This window comes from Pan paniscus, chromosome 20 (genome assembly GCF_029289425.2).
Source record: "Pan paniscus chromosome 20, NHGRI_mPanPan1-v2.0_pri, whole genome shotgun sequence".
Classification (NCBI taxonomy): Eukaryota; Metazoa; Chordata; class Mammalia; order Primates; family Hominidae; genus Pan; species Pan paniscus.
The window spans coordinates 3,423,974-3,445,408 of record NC_073269.2 but is presented as its reverse complement, the minus strand read 5'-3'; positions in this window follow the sequence as shown (position 1 = coordinate 3,445,408).

Genomic DNA, 21,435 nt, shown 5'->3' with positions numbered 1-21,435 from the left:
CCATGTTTACACAGATGGCATTGTAGATATTTCCATGTATATACAGATACTGTTGTAGATATTTCCATGTTTATAGAGATTACGGTGAAGATATTTCCATGTTTATAAAGATGGCAGTGTAGATATTTCCATGTTTACAGAGATAGCGGTGTAGATATTTCCATGTTTATACTGATAGCTGTGTAGATATGTCCATGTGTATACAGATGACGGTGTAGATATTTCCATGTTTTTACAGATGGCAGTGTAGATATTTCCATGTTTATTCAGATGGCAGTGTAGATATTTCCATGTTTATACAGATAGTGGTGTAGATATTTCCATGTTTATACAGATGACTGTGTAGGTATTTCCATGTTTATACAGATGGTGGTGTTGTTATTTCTTGTTTATTGAGTTAGCCATGTATATATTTCCATGTTTATACAGATAGCTGTGTAGATATTTCCATGTTTATAAAGATAGAGGTGTAGGTATTTCCATGTTTATACAGATGACTGTGTGGGTATTTCCATGTTTATACAGATGGCGGTGTAGATATTCCTATGTTTATACAGGTGACTGTGTACGTATTTCCATGTTTATACAGATGGCGGTGTAGATATTTCCATATTTATAGAGATAGCCGTGTAGATATTTCCATGTTTATGCAGATAGCGGTGTAGACATTTCCATGTTTATATAGATAGCGGTGTAGATATTTCCATATTTATACAGATAGCTGTGTAGATGTTTCCATGTTTATACATATAGCGGTGTAGATATATCCATCTTTCTACAGATGGTGGTGTAGATATTTCCATGTTTTTGTAGATCGCGGTGTAGATATTTCCAAGTTTATACAGATAGCGGTGTTGATATTTACATGTTAATACAGATAGCGGTGTAGATATTTCCGTGTTTCTACAGACGGAGGTGTAGATATTTCAATGTTTATACAGATGACGGTGTAGATATTTCCATGTTTCTGCAGATGGCGGTGTAGATATTTCCATGTTTATACAGATAGCAGTGTGGCTATTTCCATGTTTATACAGATAGCGATGTAGATATTTCCACGTTTATACAGATGGTTTTGTAGATATTTCCATGTTTACACAGATGGCATTGTAGATATTTCCATGTATATACAGATACTGTTGTACATATTTCCATGTTTATACAGATGACTGTGTAGGTATTTCCATGTTTATACAGATTTCGGTGCAGATATTTCCATGTTTATTGAGATAGCCGTGTTGATATGTCCATGTTTATACAGATAGCGGTGTAGACATTTCCATGATTATAGAGATAGTTATGTAGATCTTTCCATATTTATTCAGATAGCGGTGTAGATATTTCCATGTTTATACAGATAATGGTGTTGATATTTCCATGTTTACAGATACTGGTGTAGATATTTCCATGTTTAGAGAGATAGAGGTGTAGATATTTCCATATTTGCACAGATTGCGGTGTAGATATTTCCATCTTCACACAGATAACGGTGTACATATTTCCATGTTTACACAGACAGCTGTGTAGATATTTCCATGTTTACAGAGGTAGTGTTGTAGATATTTCCATGTTTATAGAGATTACGGTGAAGATATTTCCATGTTTATACAGATAGCGGTGTAGACATTTCCATGTTTATATAGATAGCGGTGTAGATATTTCCATATTTATACAGATAGCTGTGTAGATCTTTCCATGTTTATACATATAGCGGTGTAGATATTTCCATGTTTTCACAGCTCACGGTGTAGATATTTCCATCTTTATACAGATGGCATTGTAGATATTCCCATGTTTATGCAGATGGCGGTGTAGATATTTCCATGTTTATACAGATGGCGGTGTAGATATTTCCATGTTTATAGAGATTGCGGTGTGGATATTTCTATGTTTATGCAGATGGCAGTTTAGATATTTCCATGTTTATGCAGATAGAGGTGTAGATATTTGCAGGTTTATAGAGAATGCGGTGTAGGTATTTCCATGTTTCTACATACAGCGGTGTAGATGTTTCCATGTTTATACAGATAGCGGTCTTGGTATTTCCATCTTTAATTGGATAGTAGTGTAGATATTTCTATGTTTATTGAGATAGCAGTTTAGTTATTTCCATGTTTATACAGAGAGCGGAGTAGATATATCCATGTTTGTGCAGATGGCTATGTAGTTATTTCCATGTTTATACAGATAGCAGTGTTGGTATTTCCGTGTTTATACAGACAGCGGTGTAGATATTTCCATGTTTATACAGCTCGCGGTGTAGACATTTCCATCTTCATAGAGACGGCAGTGTAGATATTTCCAGGTTTATACATATGGTGTTGAAGTTATTTCCATGTTTATAGAGATGGCAGTGTATATATTTCCATGTTTCTACATATGGCGGTATAGATATTTCCATCTTTATATAGATAGTGGTGTAGATATTTCCATGTTTATACAGATCGTGGTGTAGATATTTCCATGTTTATTCAGATAGCGGTGTAGATATTTCTATGTTTATGCAGGTAGCGGTGTATATATTTCGAACTTTCTACAGATCGCGGTGTAGATATTTCAATTTTTCTACAGATGGCAGTGTAGATATTTCCATGTTCATCGAGATAGCGTTTGAGATATTTCCATGTTTATACAGATAGTGATGTAGATATTTCCATGTTGATACATTTCGTGGTGTAGATATTTCCATGTTTATACAGGTATCGGTGTAGATATTTTCATGTTTATACAGATCGTGGTGTAGATATTTCCATCTTTCTACAAATGGCAGTGTAGATACTTCCATATATAGAGATAGCGGTTGAGATATTTCCATGTTTACAGAGATAGAGGTGTAGATATTTCCATGTTTATACAGATCGCGGTGCAGATATTTCCATGTTTATACAGATAGCGGTGTAGATATTTCTATGTTTATATTGATGGCAGTGTTGTTATTTCCATGTTAATACAGATTGCCATGTAGATATTTAGATGTTCATAAAGATGGTGTTGTAGATATTTCCATGTTTAAGCAGATGGCGGTGTAGATATTTCCATGTTTATAGAGATGGCGGTGTATATATTTCCAAGTTTATACAGGTAGCAGTGTAGTTATTTCCATGTTTATACAGATGACTGTGTATATATTCCCATGTTTATACAGATGGCGGTGTAGATATTTCCATGTTTATACAGACGACTGGGTAGCTATTTCCATGTTTATACAGACGGTGGTGTAGATATTTCCATGTTCATAGACATAGCCATGTAGATATTTCCATGTTTATACAAATAGCGGTGTAGACATTTCCATGGTTATAGAGATAGCGGCGTAGGTATTTCCAAATTTATAGGGAGAACGGAGTAGATATTTCCATGCTTATACAGATATCTGTGTAGATATTTCCATGTGTATACAGATGGCATTGTAGGTATTGCCATGTTTATACAGATGGAGGTGTAGATATTTCCATGTTCTTACAAATGCCGGTTTAGATATTTCCATGTTTATAGAGATAGCGGTGGAGATATTTCCATGTTGACACAGATGGAGATGTAGATATTTCCATGTTTATACAGATGACTGTGTAGGTATTTCCAAGTTTTTACAGATGGCGGTGTAGATATTTCCATGTTTATACAGATAGCGGTGTGGCTATTTCCATGTTTATACAGATAGTGATGTAGGTATTTCCATGTTTATAGAGATTGCTGTCTAGATATTTCCATGTTTATACAGATGTCAGTGTAGATATTTCTATGTTTATACAGATAGAGGTGTAGATATTTACATGTATATACAGATGACTATGTAGGTATTTCCATGTTTATACATAAGGCGGTGTATTTATTTCCATGTTCATTAGAGATAGCAATGTAGATATTTCCATGTTTATACAGATAGCGGTGTAGAGATTTCCATGTTTATAGAGATAGCGGTGTTGATATTTCCATGTTTATACAGATAGCGGTGTAGTTATTTCCATGTTTATACAGATGACTGTGTACATATTTCCATGTTTTTACAGATGGCGGTGTAGTTATTTCCATGTTCATAGAGATGGCGGTGTAGATATTTCCAAGTTTATACAGATAGCGGTGTAGTTATTTCCATGTATATACAGACAACTTTGTATATTTTCCATATTTATACAGATAACGGTGTTGGTATTTTCATGTTTTTAGAGGTAGCGATGTAGATATTTCCATGTTTATACAGTTCACGGTGTAGATATTTCCATGTTTATACAGATAACGGTGTAGATATTTCCATGTTTATACAGATCGCAGTGTATATATTTCCATCTTTCTACAGATGGCAGTGTAGATATTTACGTATACATAGAGATAGCGGTAGAGATATTTCCATCTTTATAGAGATAGCGATGTAGGTATTTCCATGTTTATACAGATCGCGGTTTAGATATTTCCAAGTTTATACAGATAGCGGCGTAGATATTTCCATGTTTATACACACAGCGTTGTAGATAATTCCAAGTTTATACAGATAGCGGTGTAGATATTTCCATGTTTATACAAATCGTGATGTAGATATTTCCATCTATCTACAGATGGCAGTGTAGATATTTCCATGTTTATACAGATGGCAGTGTAGGTATTTCCATGTTTATATAGATGGCTTTGAAGATATTTCCATGTGTATACAGATCGCTGTGTAGAGATTTCCATGTTTATACAGATTGTGGTGTAGATATTTCCGTGTTTATACACAAGACTGTGTAGATATTTCCATGTTTTTACACATGGCGGTGTAGATATTTCCATGTTTATACAGATAGCGGTGTAGATATTTTCATCTTTATACAGCTCGCGGTGTAGATATTTCCATCTTTATACAGATGCCACTGTAGATATTCCCATGTTTATACAGATGGCGGTGTAGATATTTCCATGTTTACACAGGTGGCTGTGTAGGTATTTCCATGTTTATACAGATGGCGGTGTGGATATTTCTATGTTTATGCAGATGGCAGTTTAGATATTTCCATGTTTATGCAGATGGCGTTGTAGATATTTGCCAGTTGATAGAGAATGTGGTGTAGATATTTCCATATTTATACAGACAGCGGTGTAGATATTTCCATGTTTATACAGATTGCGGTGTAGATATTTCCACGTTTATAAAGATAGCGTTGTAGGTAATTCCATGTTTATACAGATACCAGTGGAGATATTTCCATGTTTACAGATAGCGCTGTAGATATTTCCATGTTTATGCAGATAGCGGTGTAGATATTTCCATGTTAATACAGATAGCGGTTCAGATATTTCCATGTTTATACAGATAGCGGTGTGGCTATTTCCATGTTTATACAGATGGCAGTGTAGATATTTCCATGTTTATACAGAAGGAGGTGTAGGTATTTCCATGTTTATACAGATAGCGGTGTGGCTATTTCCATGTTTATACAGATGGCAGTGTAGATATTTCAATGTTTATACAGATCACGGTGTAGATATTTCCATGTTTATACAGATAGCCATGTAGATATTTCCATGTTTATACAGATAGCGGGGTAGACATTTCCATGTTTATAGAGATGGCTGTGTAGGTATTTCCATATTTATACAGATAGCGGTGTAGATATTTCCATGTTTAAAGAGATAGCGGTGTAGATATTTCCATGTTTATAGAGATAGCTGTGCAGTTATAACCATGTTTATAAAGATGACTGTGTATATGTGTCCATGTTTATACAGAAGACGGTGTAGATATTTCCTTGTTTATAGAGATAGCGGTGTAGATATTTCCATGTTTAAACCGATAGCTGTGTAGATATGTCCATGTGTATACAGATGACGGTGTAGACATTCCCATGTTTTTAGAGATGGCAGTGTAGTTATTTCCATGTTTCTACAGATGGCAGTGTAGATATTTCCATGTTTATACAGATAGTGGTGTAGATATTTCCAAGTTTATGCAGATGACTGTGTACGTATTTCCATGTTTATACAGATGGTTGTGTAGATATTTCATATTTATAGAGTTAGCCATGTATATATTTCCATGTTTATACAGATAGCTGTGTAGATATTTCCATGTTTATACAGATAGCGGTGGAGATATTTCCATGTTTATATAGATGGCATTGTAGATATTTCCAAGTTTATGCAGATAGCGGTGAACATTTTTCCATGTTTATAGAGATATGTGTGTAGATATTTCCATGTATATGCAGATAGCGGTGTGGATATTTCCATGTTTATTCAGATGGCGGTGTAGATATTTCCATCTTTATACAGATAGCGGTGTGGATATTTCCATGTTTATACTTATGGCAGTGTAGGTATTTCCAAGTTTATACAGATAGTTGTGTAGATATTTCCAGGTTTATAAAGATAGCGGTGTAGATATTTCCATGTTTATAGAGATAGCGGTGGAGATATTTTCATGTTTATAGAGAAAGCGGTGGAGATATTTCCATGTTCATACAGATAACGATGTAGATATTTCCATGTTTACACATAGCGGTGTAGATATTTCCATGTTTATACAGAGAGCGGTGTGGACATTTCCATGTTTATACAGATAGCGGTGTAGATATTTCCATGTTTATACAGATAGCGGTGTAGATATTTCCATGTTTATGCAGATAGCGGTGTATATATTTAAATGTTTATAAAGATAGCGTTGTAGATATTTCCATGTTTATAGAGATAGCGGTGGAGGTATTTTCATGTTTATAGAGATTGTGATGTAGATATTTCCAAGTTTATAGAGATGGCTGTGTTGATATTCCCATATTTATAGAAATGGCAGTGTAGATATTTCCAAGTTTATACAGATAGTGGTGTAGGTATTTCCATGTTTATACAGATGACTGTGTAGGTATTTCCATGTTTATACAGATGGTTGTGTAGATATTTAATGTTTGTAGAGATAGCCATGTAGATATTTTCATGTTTATACAGATAGCCTTGTAGAAATTTCCATGTTTATAGAGATAGCGGTGTGGATATTACCATATTTATACATATAGCGGTGTAGATATATCCAAGTTTATAAAGATAGCGCTGTAGATATTTCCATGTTTATACAGATAGCGGTGTAGGTATTTCCGTGTTTATAGAGATAACGGTGTAGATATTTCCATGTTTATAAAAATGGCTGTGTAGATATTTCCATGTGTATACAGATGGCAGTGTAGATATTTCCATGTTTATACAGATGGAGGTGTCGATATTTCCATGTTTATACAGATGACTGTGTATATATATCCTTGTTTATACAGATGGCGGTGTAGATATTTCCATGTTTATAGAGATAGCGGTGTAGATATATCCATGTTTATAGAAATAGCGTTTTAGTTATTTCCATGTTTATACAGATGACTCTGTATATTTATCCATGTTATACAGATGGCGTTGTAGTTATTTCCATGTTTATAGAGATAGCGGTGTAGATATTTCCATGTTTATACTGATAGCTGTGTAGATATGTCCATGTCTATACATATGACGGTGTAGATATTTCCATGTTTTTACAGATGGCAGTGTAGATATCTCCATGTTTATACAGACGGCAGTGTAGGTATTTCCATGTTTATACAGATCGTGGTGTAGATATTTCCATGTTTATACAGATGACTGTGTAGGTATTTCCATGTTTATACAGATGGTGGTGTAGATATTTCATATTTATAGAGTTAGCCATGTATATATTTCCATGTTTATACAGATAGCTTTGTAGATATTTCCATGTTTATACAGATAGAGTTGTAGGTATTTCCATGTTAATACAGATGACTGTGTAGGTATTTCCATGTTCATACAGATGGCGGTGTAGATATTTCCATGTTTATACAGATGACTGTGTACGTATTTCCATTTTTATACAGATGACGGTGTAGATATTTCCATGTTTATAGAGATAGCCATGTAGATATTTCCATGTTTATGCAGATAGTGGTGTAGACATTTCCATGTTTATATAGATAGCGGTGTAGATATTTCCATATTTATACAGATAGCGGGGTAGATATTTCCATGTTTACACAGTTAGTGGTGTAGTTATATGCATCTTTATACACATGGTGGTGTAGATATTTCCATGTTTATGTAGATCGCGGTGTAGATATTTCCATGTTTATACAGATAGCGGTGTAGATATTTCAATGTTTACAGAGATAGAGGTGTAGATATTAGATATTTGCACAGATTTCGGTGTAGATATTTCCTTTATCTCACAGATAACGGTGTACATATTTGCATGTTTACACAGACACCTGTGTAGATATTTCCATGTTTACACAGATAGTGTTGTAGATATTTCCATGTTTATACAGATTGCGGTGTAGATATTTCCATGTTTATGCAGATAGCTGTGCAGATATTTCCATGTCTATACAGATAACGGAGTGGATATTTCCATTTCTATACAGATAGCTGTGGACATATTTCCATGTTTATACAGATAGAGGTGGAGATATTTCCATGTTTATACACATGGTGGTGTAGATATTTCCAAGTTTATGCAGATGGCGGTGTACATATTTCCATGTTTATAGAGATAGGGGTGTAGATATTTCCATGTATATACAGATAGTGGTGTGGATATTTCCATGTTATTCAGATGACGGTGTAAATATTTCCATGCTTATACAGACAGCGGTGTGGCTATTTCCATGTTTTTTTCAGATCTCAGTGTAGATATTTCCATGTTTATTCAGATAATGGTGTAGATATTTCCATGTTTATGAAGATAGCGGTGTAGATATTTCCATGTTTATAGAGATAGTGGTGTAGATATTTCCATGTTTATGAAGATAGTGTTGGAGATATTTCCATGTTCATACAGGTAACGATGTAGATATTTCCATGTTTATACAGATAGCGGTGTACATATTGCCATGTTTATACAGATAGCGGTGTAGACATTTCCATGTTTATACAGATAGCGGTGTAGACATTTCCATGTTTATACAGATAGCGGTGTAGATATTTCCATGTTTATACAGATAGCGTTGTAGATATTTCCATGTTTATACAGATAGCGGTGTAGATATTTCCATGTTTATAAAGATATCATTGTAGATATTTCCATGTTTATAGAGATATCGTTGGAGATATTTCCATGTTTATAGTGATGGCCGTCTAGATATTTCCAAGTTTATACAGATATTGGTGTAGATATTTCCATGTTTATACAGATAGCGGTGTAGATATTTCCATGTTTATACAGATAGCGGTGTAGGTATTTCCGTGTTTATAGAGAGAGCGGTGTAGATATTTCCGTGTTTATAAAAATGGCTGTGTAGATATTTCCATGTGTATACAGATGGCAGTGTAGATATTTCCATGTATATACAGATGGAGGTGTGGATATTTCCATGTTTATACAGATGACTGTGTAGATATTTCCATGATTTTACAGATTTTAGTGTAGATACTTCCATGTTTATAGAGATAGCAGTGTAGTTATTTCCATCTTTATACAGATGACTGTGTAGGTATTTCCATGTTTATACAGATGGTGGTGTAGATATTTCATGTTTATAGAGTTAACCATGTATATATTTCCATGTTTCTACAGATAGCTGTGTAGATATTTCCATGTTTATACAGATGACGGTGTACGTATTTCCATGTTTATACAGACGGCGGTGTAGATATTTCTATGTTTATACAGATAGCAGAGTAGATATTTCCATGTTTATACAGATAGCGGTGGAGATATATCCATCTTTATACAGATGGTGTTGTTGATATTTCCATGTTTATGTAGATAGCGTTGTAGATATTTCCATGTTTACAGAGATAGAGGTGTAGATATTTGATATTTGCACAGATCGCGGTGTAGATATTTGCATTTTCACACAGATGACGGTGTACATATTTGCATGTTTTCACAGAGAGCTGTGTAGATATTTCCATGTTTACACAGAAATTGTTGTAGATATTTCCATGTTTATACAGATTGCGGTGTAGTTATTTCCATGTTTATAAATATAGCGGTGTAGGTATTTTCATGTTTATGCAGATAGCGGTGGAGATATTTCTATGTTTACAGATAGCGCTGTAGATATTTCCATGTTTATACAGATAGCGGTGTGGATAATTCCATGTTTATACAGATAACGGAGTGAATTTTTCCATGTTTATACAGATAGCGGTGGAGATATTTCCACGTTTATACAGATAGCGGTGGAGATATTTCCATGTTTATACAGATAGCAGTGGAGATATTTCCATGTTTATAGGGATAGCCATGTAGATACTTCCAAGTTTAAACAGATAGTGGTGTAGATATTTCCATGTTCATACAGATAGTGGTGTAGATATTTACATGTTCACACAGATAGCGTTGTAGATATTTCCATGTTTATTCAGACGGCGGTGTAGATATTTCCATGTTTATACAGATAGCGGTCTCGCTATTTCCACGTTTATACAGATGGCAATGTAGATATTTCCATGTTTATACACATAGCGATGTAGATATTTCCATGTTTATACAGATGGCTGTGTTGGTATTTCCGTGTGTATACAGATGGCAGTCTAGATATTTCCATGTTTATACAGATGGAGGTGTAGATATTTCCATATTTATACAGATTACTGTGTAGATATTTCCATGTTTTTACAGATGGCAGTGTAGATATTTCCATGTATATACAGATAGCGGTGGAGATATTTCCATGTTTATACAGATAGCGGCGGAGATATTTCCATGTTTATAAGGATAGCGCTGTAGATATTTCCATGTTTATACAGATAGCGGCGGAGATATTTCCATGTTTATACGGATAGCGCTGTAGATATTTCCATGTATATACATATAGCAGTGTAGATATTTCCATGTTTATAGAGATAGCAGTGTAGATATTTCCATATTTATACAGATAGCGGTGTAGATGTTTCCATGTTTAGTCAGATGGAGGTATAGATATTTCCATGTTTATACAGATATCGGTGTGGCTATTTCCATGTTTATACAGATGGCAGTGTAGATATTTCCATGTTTATACAGATAGTCGTGTAGATATTTCCTTTTTCATAAAGATAGCGTTGTAGATATTTCCATGCTTATAGAGTTAGTGGTGGAGATATTTCCATGTTTATACAGATGACGGTGTACGTATTTCCATGTTTATACAGATGGCGGTGTAGATATTTCTATGTTTATGGAGATAGCCATGTAGATATTTCCATGTTTATATAGATATCGGTGTATACATTTACATGTTTATATATATAGCGGTATAGATATTTCCATATTTATACAGATAGCGGTGTAGGTATTTCCATGTTTATACAGATAGCAGAGTAGATATTTCCATGTTTATACAGATAGCGGTGGAGATATATCCATCTTTATACAGATGGTGGTGTTGATATTTCCATGTTTATGTAGATAGCGTTGTAGATATTTCCATGTTTACAGAGATAGAAGTGTAGATATTTGATATTTGCACAGATTGCGGTGTAGATATTTCCATTTTCACACAGATGACGTTGTACATATTTGCATGTTTACACAGACACCTGTGTAGATATTTCCATGTTTACACAGATAGTGTTGTAGATATTTCCATGTTTAGACAGATTGCGGTGTAGTTATTTCCATGTTTATAAATATAGCGGTGTAGGTATTTCCATGTTTATGCAGATAGCGGTGGAGATATTTCCATGTTTACAGATAGCGCTGTAGATATTTCCATGTTTATACAGATAGCGGTGTGGATATTTCCATGTTTATACAGATAACGGAGTGGATTTTTCCATGTTTATACAGATAGCGGTGGAGATATTTCCACGTTTATACAGATAGCGGTGGAGATATTTCCATGTTTATATAGATAACGGTGGAAATATTTCCATGTTTATATGGATAGCCATGTAGTTACTTCCAAGTTTAAACAGATAGCGGTGTAGATATTTCCATGTTCATACAGATAGTGGTGTAGATATTTACATGTTCACACAGATAGCGTTGTAGATATTTCCATGTTTATTCAGACGGCTGTGTAGATATTTCCATGTTTATACAGATAGCGGTGTTGCTATTTCCACGTTTATACAGATGGCAATGTAGATATTTCCATGTTTATACACATAGCGATGTAGATATTTCCACGTTTATACAGATGGCTGTGTTGATATTTCCGTGTGTATACAGATGGCAGTCTAGATATTTCCATGTTTATACACATAGCGATGTAGATATTTCCATGTTTATACAGATGGCTGTGTTGATATTTCCGTGTGTATACAGATGGCAGTCTAGATATTTCCATGTTTATACAGATGGAGGTGTAGATATTTCCATGTTTATTCACATTACTGTGTAGATATTTCCATGTTTTTACAGATGGCAGTGTAGATATTTCCATGTTTATACAGATAGCGGTGGAGATATTTCCATGTTTATACAGATAGCGGCGGAGATATTTCCATGTTTATACGGATAGCGCTGTAGATATTTCCATGTTTCTACAGATAGTGGCGGAGATATTTCCATGCTTATACGGATAGCGCTGTAGATATTTCCATGTTTATACATACAGCAGTGTAGATATTTCCATTTTTATAGTGATAGCAGTGTAGATATTTCCATATTTATACAGATAGCAGTGTAGATGTTTCCATGTTTAGTCAGATGGAGGTATAGATATTTCCATGTTTATACAGATATCGGTGTGGCTATTTCCATGTTTATACAGATGGCAGTGTAGATATTTCCATGTTTATACAGATAGTGGTGTAGATATTTCCTTGTTCATAAAGATAGCGTTGTAGATATTTCCATGCTTTTAGAGTTAATGGTGGAGATATTTCCATGTTTATACAGATAGTGGTGGGGATATTTCCATGTTTATACAGATAACGATGTAGATATTTGCATGTTTATACAGATAGCGGTGAAGATATTTGCATGTTTATAAATACAGCGGTGTAGGTATTTCCATGTTTATAGAGATAGCGGTGGAGATATTTCCATGTGTATACAGATGGCTGTGTAGATATTTCCATGTGTATACAGATGGCAGTGTAGATATTTCCGTGTTTACACAGATGGCAGTGTAGTTATTTCCATGTTTATATATATAGTGGTGTAGATATTTCCATGTTTACAGATGACTGTGTTGGTATTTCCATGTTTATACAGATGATGGTGTAGATATTTCCTTGTTTATAGAGATAGCCATGTAGATATTTCCATGTTTATACAGATAGCTGTTTAGATATCTCCATGTTTATAGAGATAGCGGTGTAGATATTTCCATATTTATACAGATAGCCGTGTGGATATTTCCATGTTTATTCATGGCGGTGTAGATATTTCCATGTTTATAGAGATAGCCATGTAGATATTTCCATGTATATATAGATATCAGTGTAGACATTTCCATGTTTATAGAGATAGCGGTGTAGATATTTCCATATTTATACAGAGAGCGGTGTAGTTAATTCCATGTTTATACAGATAGCGTTGCAGTTATTTCCGTGTTTATTCAGATAGCAGTATTGATATATCCATGTTTATACCGATCGTGGTGTAGATATTTCCATGTTTATATAGATAGCAGTGTATATATTTCCATGTTAATACAGATAGCTGTTTAGATATTTCCATGTTTATAGATATAGCGGTGTATTTATTTCCATGTTTATACAGACGACTGTGTATATACTTCCAGGTTTATACAGATGGCAGAGAAGATATTTCCATGTTTATAGAGATAGCGGTGAAGATATTTCCATGTTTATACAGATAGATGTGTAGATATTTCCATGTTTATAGAGATAGCAGTGCAGATATTTCCATATATATACAGATAGGCTTGTAGTTATTTCCATGTTTATTCAGATGGCGGTTTAGATATTTCCATGTTTCAACAGATAGCGATGTAAATATTTCCACGTTTGTACAGATATTGGCGTAGTTGTTTCCATGTTTTTACAGATAGCGGTGTTGATATTTCCATGTTTATACAGATAGTGGCGTAGATATTTCCATGTTTATACAGATAGCGGTGGAGATATTTCCATGTTTATACGGATAGCGCTGTAGATATTTCCATGTTTATACAGACAGCGGTGTAGATATTTCTAAGTTTATGCAGATAGCGGTGGAGATATTTACATGTTCATAGAGAAAGCGGTGTAGATATTTCCCTTACAGATAGCGGTGTAGATATTTCCATGTTTATAGAGATAGCTGTTCTGATATTTCCATATTTATAGAGATAGCCGTGTAGATATTTCCATGTTTACTCAGATGGCGGTATGGATATTTCCATGTTTATACAGATATCGGTGTGGCTATTTCCATGTTTGTACAGATATCAGTGTAGATATTTCCATGTTTATACAGATAGTGTTGTAGATATTTCCTTGTTCATAAAGATAGCGGTGTAGATATTTCCATGTTTATAGATGTAGTGGTGGAATTATTTCCATGTTTATAGGGATAGAGGTGGGGATATTTCCATGTTTATACAGATAACGATGTAAATATTTCCATGTTTACACAGACAGCGGTGTAGATATTTCCAGGTTTATAAAGATAGCGGTGGACATATTTCCATGTGTATACAGATGGCTGTGTAGATATTTCCATGTGTATACAGATGGCAGTGTAGATATTTCCTTGTTTATACACATGACTGTGTAGATATTTCCATGTTTTTACAGATGGCGGTGTAGATATTTCCATGTTTATACAGATAGCGGTGTGTCTATTTCCATGTTTATACAGATAGCCATGTAGATATTTCCATGTTTATAGAGATGGCTGTGTAGATATTTCCGTGTTTATACAGAGGGCAGTGTAGTTATTTCCATGTTCATACAGAGAGTGGTGTAGATATTTCCATGTTTAAAGATGACTGTGTAGGTATTTCCATGTTTATACAGATGACGGTGTAAATATTTCCAAGTTTATAGAGATAGCCATGTAGATATTTCCATGTTTATACAGATAGCGGTGTAGACATTTCCATGTTTATATAGATAGCGGTGTAGACATTTCCATATTTATTCAGTTAGCGGTGTAGATATTTCCATGTTTATACTGATAGCGGTGTAGATATTTCCATGTTTATACAGATATCGGTGTAGTTATTTCCATGTTTATACGAATGATTATGTATATATTTCCATGTTTATACAGATGGCGGTGTAGATTTTTCCATGTTTACAGAGATAGCGGTGTGGATATTTCCATGTTTATACAGATAGCGGTGTAGATATTTCCATGTTTATAGAGATGGCTGTGTTGAGATTTCCATCTTTTTACAGATGGCAGTGTAGATATTTCCATGTTTATACAGATAGTGGTGTAGATATTTCCATGTTTATTCAGATGACTATGTAGGTATTTCCATGTTTATACAGATTGTTGTGTAGATATTTCATGTTTATACAGATAGCGGTGGAGATATTTCCATGTTTATACAGATAGCGGTGGAGATATTTCCATGTTTATAGAGATGGCCGTCTAGATATTTCCAAGTTTATGCAGATATCGGTGTAGATATTTCCATGTTTTTACAGATAGCGGTGTAGATATTTCCATGTTTATACAGATAGCGGTGTAGATACTTCCATGTTTATATAGATAGCGGTGTAGATATTTATATGTTTACACAGTTAGTGGTGTAGTTATATCCATCTTTATACACATGGTGGTGTAGATATTTCCATGTTTATGTAGATCGTGGTGTAGATATTTCCATGTGTATACAGATAGCGGTGTAGATATTCCATGTTTACAGAGATAGAGCTGTAGATATTAGATATTTGCACAGATTGCGGTGTAGATATTTCCTTTTTCACACAGATAACGGTGTACATATTTGCATGTTTACACAGACAGCAGTGTAGATATTTCCATGTTTACACAGATAGTGTTGTAGATATTTCCATGTTTATACAGATTGTGGTGTAGATATTTCCATGTTTATGCAGATAGCAGTGCAGATATTTCCGTGTTTATACAGATAATGGAGTGGATATTTCCATTTTTATACAGATAGCGGTGGACATATTTCCATGTTTATAGAGATAGGGGTGTAGATATTTCCATGTATATACAGATAGTGGTGTGGATAATTCCATGTAATTCAGATGGCAGTGTAGATATTTCCATGATTATACAGACAGCGGTGTGGCTATTTCCATGTTTTTTTCAGATGAGAGTGTAGATATTTCCATGTTTATACAGATAGTTGTGTAGATATTTCCATGTTTATCAAGATAGCGGTGTAGATATTTCCATGTTTATAGAGATAGCGGTGGAGATATTTCCATGTACATAGAGAAAGCGGTGGAGGTATTTCCATTTTCATACAGATAATGATGTAGATATTTCCATGTTTATACACATAGCGGTGTAGATATTTCCATGTTTATACAGATGACTGTGTAGGTATTTCCATGTTTATACAGATGGTGGTGTAGATATTTCATGTTTATAGTGTTAGCCATGTATATATTTCCATGTTTATACAGATAGATGTGTAGATATTTCCATGTTTATACAGATAGAGGTGTAGGTATTTTCATGTTGATACAGACGACAGTGTAGGAATTTCCATGTTTATACAGATGGCGGTGTAGATATTTCCATGTTTATACAGATGACTGTGTACATATTTCCATTTTTATACAGATGACGGTGTAGATATTTCCATGTTTATAGAGATAGCCATGTTGATATTTCCCTGTTTATGTAGATAGCGGTGTAGACATTTCCATGTTTATATAGATAGCGGTGTAGATATTTCCATAATTATACAGATAGCGGGGTAGATATTTCCATGTTTACGCAGTTAGTGGTGTAGTTCTATCCATCTTTATACACATGGTGGTGTATATATTTCCATGTTTATGTAGATCGCGGTGTAGATATTTCCATGTTTATACAGATAGCGGTGTAGATATTTCCATGTTTACAGAGATAGAGGTCTAGATATTAGATATTTGCACAGATTGCGGTGTAGATATTTCCTTTTTCACACAGATAACGGTGTACATATTTGCATGTTTACACAGACAGCTGTGTAGATATTTCCATGTTTACAAAGATAGTGTTGTAGATATTTCCATGTTTATTCAGATTGTGGTGTAGATATTTCCATGTTTATGCAGATAGCGGTGCAGATATTTCCATGTTTATACAGATAACGTAGTGGATATTTCCATTTTTATACAGATAGCGGTGGACATATTTCCATGTTTATAGAGATAGGGTTGTAGATATTTCCATGTATATACAGATAGTGGTGCGGATAATTCCATGTTATTCAGATGGCAGTGTAGATATTTCCATGTTTATAGAGATAGCAGTGTAGATATTTCCTTGTTTATACAGATAGTGGTGTAGATATTTCCTTGTTTATACAGATGACTGTGTAGGTATTTCCATGTTTATACAGATGGCGGGGAAGATATTTCCATGTTTATAGAGATAGTGGGGTAGATATTTCCATATTTAAACAGATAGCGGTGTAGGTATTTCCATGTATATACAGATAGCGGTGTGAATGTTTCCACATTTACAGAGATAGTGGTGTAGATATTTCCACGTTTACAGATAGCGGTGTAGATATTTCCACGTTTACAAAGATGGCAGAGTACATATTTTCAAGTTTAGATAGTGGTATAGATGTTTCCACGTTTATACAGATTGTACTGTAGATATTTCCACGTTTATAGACATAGAGGTGTAGATATTTCCATGTTTATGCATATAGCAGTGTAGATATTTCCACATTTATATTTATAGCGGTGTAGATATTTCCAGGTTTATAGAGACAGCAGTATAGATGTACCCACATTTACAGAGATAGCGGTGTAGATATTTCCATGTTTAAGAGATAGCAGTGTAGATATTTCCACATTCATAGAGATAGCGGAGAAGGTATTTCCATGTTTCTAGAGACAACGGTGCAGATATTTCCACGTTTATAGAGACAGCGGAGTAGATATTTCCATGTTTACAGAGACAGTGATGTAGATATTTGCATGTTTATAGAGATAGCGTTGTAGATATTTCCAAGTTTACAGAGACAGTGGTGTAGATATTTCCAGGTTTATACAGATAGCGGTGTAGATATTTCCATGTTTATATAGATTGCGGTGTAGATATTTCCATGTTTATACAGATAGCGGTGTAGATATTTCCATGTTTATAGAGATAGCGGTGTTGGTATTTTCATGTTTATACAGATAGCGATGTAGATATTTCCTTGTTTATACAGTTCACGGTGTAGAGATTTCCATGTTTATACAGATACCGGTGTAGGTATTTGTATGTTTATACAGGAATCGGCGTAGATATTTCCATGTTTACACAAATAGCGTTGTAGATAATTCCATGTTTATACAGATAGCGGTGCAGATATTTCCAAGTTTATACAGATCGTGGTGTAGATATTTCCATCTTTCTACAGATGGCATTGTAGATATTTCCATGATTATAGAGATAGCGGTGTAGATATTTCCACGTTTATACAGATAACGGTGTAGATATTTCCATGTTTATAGAGATGGTGGTGAGGATATTTCCATACTTATACAGATAACGGTGTAGATATTTCCATTTTTATGCAGAAAGCTGTGTTGATATTTCCATGTTTATACAGATAGCGGTGTAGATATTTCCATGTTTATAAAAATCGCGGTGCAGATATTTCCATCTTTCTTCAGATGGCAGTGTAGATACTTCCATGTTTATAGAGATAGCGCTTGAGATATTTTCATGTTTATACAGATAGCGGTGTAGATATTTCCATGTTTATAGAGATAGCCATGTAGAGATTTCCATGTTTATACAGATAGCGGTGTAGTCATTTCCGTGTTTATAGAGATAGCGGTGTAGATACTTCCATCTTTATACAGATAGCGGTGTAGATATTTCCATCTTTACATAGATAGCGGTGTACATATTTCCATGTTTACACAGATAGCTCTGTATATATTTCCATGTTTATAGAGATAGCGGTGTAGGTATTTCCATGTTTATAGTGATAGCGGTGCACATAATTACCTGTTTATAGAGATAACGGTGTAGATATTTCCATATTTATACAGATAGCGGTGCAGATATTTCCATGTTTCCACAGATAGTGTTGTAACTATTTCCATGCTTATACAGATAGCGGAGTAGATATTTCCAAGTTTATACAGACAGCGGTGTAGATATTTCCATGTTTATACATATAGCGGTGTAGATATCTCCATGTTTATACAGATAGCGGTGGAGATATTTCCAGGTTTCTGCAGATAGCGGTGGAGATATTTCCATTTTAATACATATAGCGATGTAGATGTTTCCATGTTTATACAGATAGCGGTGTAGATATTTCCATGTTTAGACAGATGGCGGTGTAGATATTTCCATGTTTATACCAATAGCGGTGGAGATATTTCCAGGTTTCTGCAGATAGCGGTGTAGATATTTCCATGTTTATGCCGATAGCGATGTAGATGTATCCATGTTTATACAGATAACGGTGTAGATATTTCCATGTTTATACTGATAGTGGTGTAGATATTTCCTTGTATATACAGATGACTGTGTAGGTATTTCCATGTTTATACAGATGGCGGTGAAGATATTTCCATGTTTGTAGAGATAGTGGTGTAGATATTTCCATATTTATACAGATAGCGGTGTAGGAATTTCCATGTTTATACAGATAGCGGTGTGAATGTTTCCACATTTACAGAGATAGCGGTGTAGATATTTCCACGTTTACAGATGGCGGTGAAGATATTTCCACGTTTACAAAGATATCAGAGTAGATATTTCCAAGTTTAGATTGTGGTATAGATGTTTCCACGTTTATACAGATTGTACTGTAGATATTTCCACGTTTATAGAGATAGAGGTGTAGATATTTCCATGTTTATACAGATAGCAGTGTAGATATTTCCACATTTATACTTATAGCGGTGTAGATATTTCCAGGTTTATAGAGACAGCGGTATAGATGTATCCACATTTACAGAGATAGCGGTGTAGATATTTCCATGTTTATAGAGATAGCAGTGTAGATATTTCCACATTCATAGAGATAGCGGAGAAGGTATTTCCATGTTTCTAGAGACAACGGTGCAGATATTTCCATGTTTATAGAGACAATGGTGTAGATATTTCCATGTTTACAGAGACAGTGATGTAGATATTTTCATGTTTATAGAGATAGCATTGTAGATATTTCCATGTTTACAGAGACAGTGGTGTAGATATTTCCAGGTTTATACAGACTGAGGTGTAGATATTTCCATGTTTATACAGACAGCGGTGTAGATATTTCCATGTTTGTACCGATAGCGGTGTAGATATTTCCATGTTTATACAGTTAGCGGTATAGTTATCTCCAGGTTTATACAGATCGTGGTGTAGATATTTCCATGTTTATGCAGATTGCGGTGTAGATATTTTCATCTTTCTACAGATGGCCGTGTAGATATTTCTATGTTTATACAGATGGCGGTGGAGATATTTCCACGTTTATTCAGATGGCGGTGTAGGTATTTCCATGTTTATGCCGATGGCGGTGGAGATAATTCCATGTGAATAGAGATGTCGGTGTAGATATTTCCATGTTTATACAGATAGTGGTGGTGGTAGTTCCATGTTTATACAGATAGCGATGTAGATATTTCCATGTTTAGAGAGATTGCAGTGTAGGTATTTCCATGTTTATACAGATGGCAGTGTAGATATTTCCATGTTTATACAGCTTGCGGTGTAGATATTTCCACGTTTACAAAGATATCAGAGTAGATATTTCCAAGTTTAAATAGTGGTATAGATGTTTCCACGTTTATACAGATTTTACTGTAGATATTTCCACGTTTATAGAGATAGAGGTGTATATATTTCCATGTTTATACAGATAGCATTGTAGATATTTCCACATTTATACTTATAGCGGTGTAGATATTTCCAGGTTTATAGAGACAGCGGTATAGATGTACCCACATTTACAGAGATAGCGGTGTAGATATTTCCATGTTTATAGAGATAGCAGTGTAGATATTTCCACATTCATAGAGATAGCGGAGAAGGTATTTCCATGTTTCTAGAGACAACGGTGCAGATATTTGCATGTTTATAGAGACAACGGTGTAGATATTTCCATGTTTACAGAGACAGTGATGTAGATATTTGCATGTTTATAGAGATAGCGTTGTAGATATTTCCATGTTTACAGAGACAGTGGTGTAGATATTTCCAGGTTTATACAGACAGAGGTGTAGATATTTCTATGTTTATAGAGACAGTGGTGTAGATATTTCCATGTTTGTACAGATAGCGGTGAAGATATTTCCATGTTTATACAGATAGCGGTGTAGTTACTTCCAGGTTTATACAGATCGTGGTGTAGATATTTCCATGTTTATGCAGATTGCGGTGTAGATATTTTCATCTTTCTACAGATGGATGTGTAGATATTTCTATGTTTATACAGATGG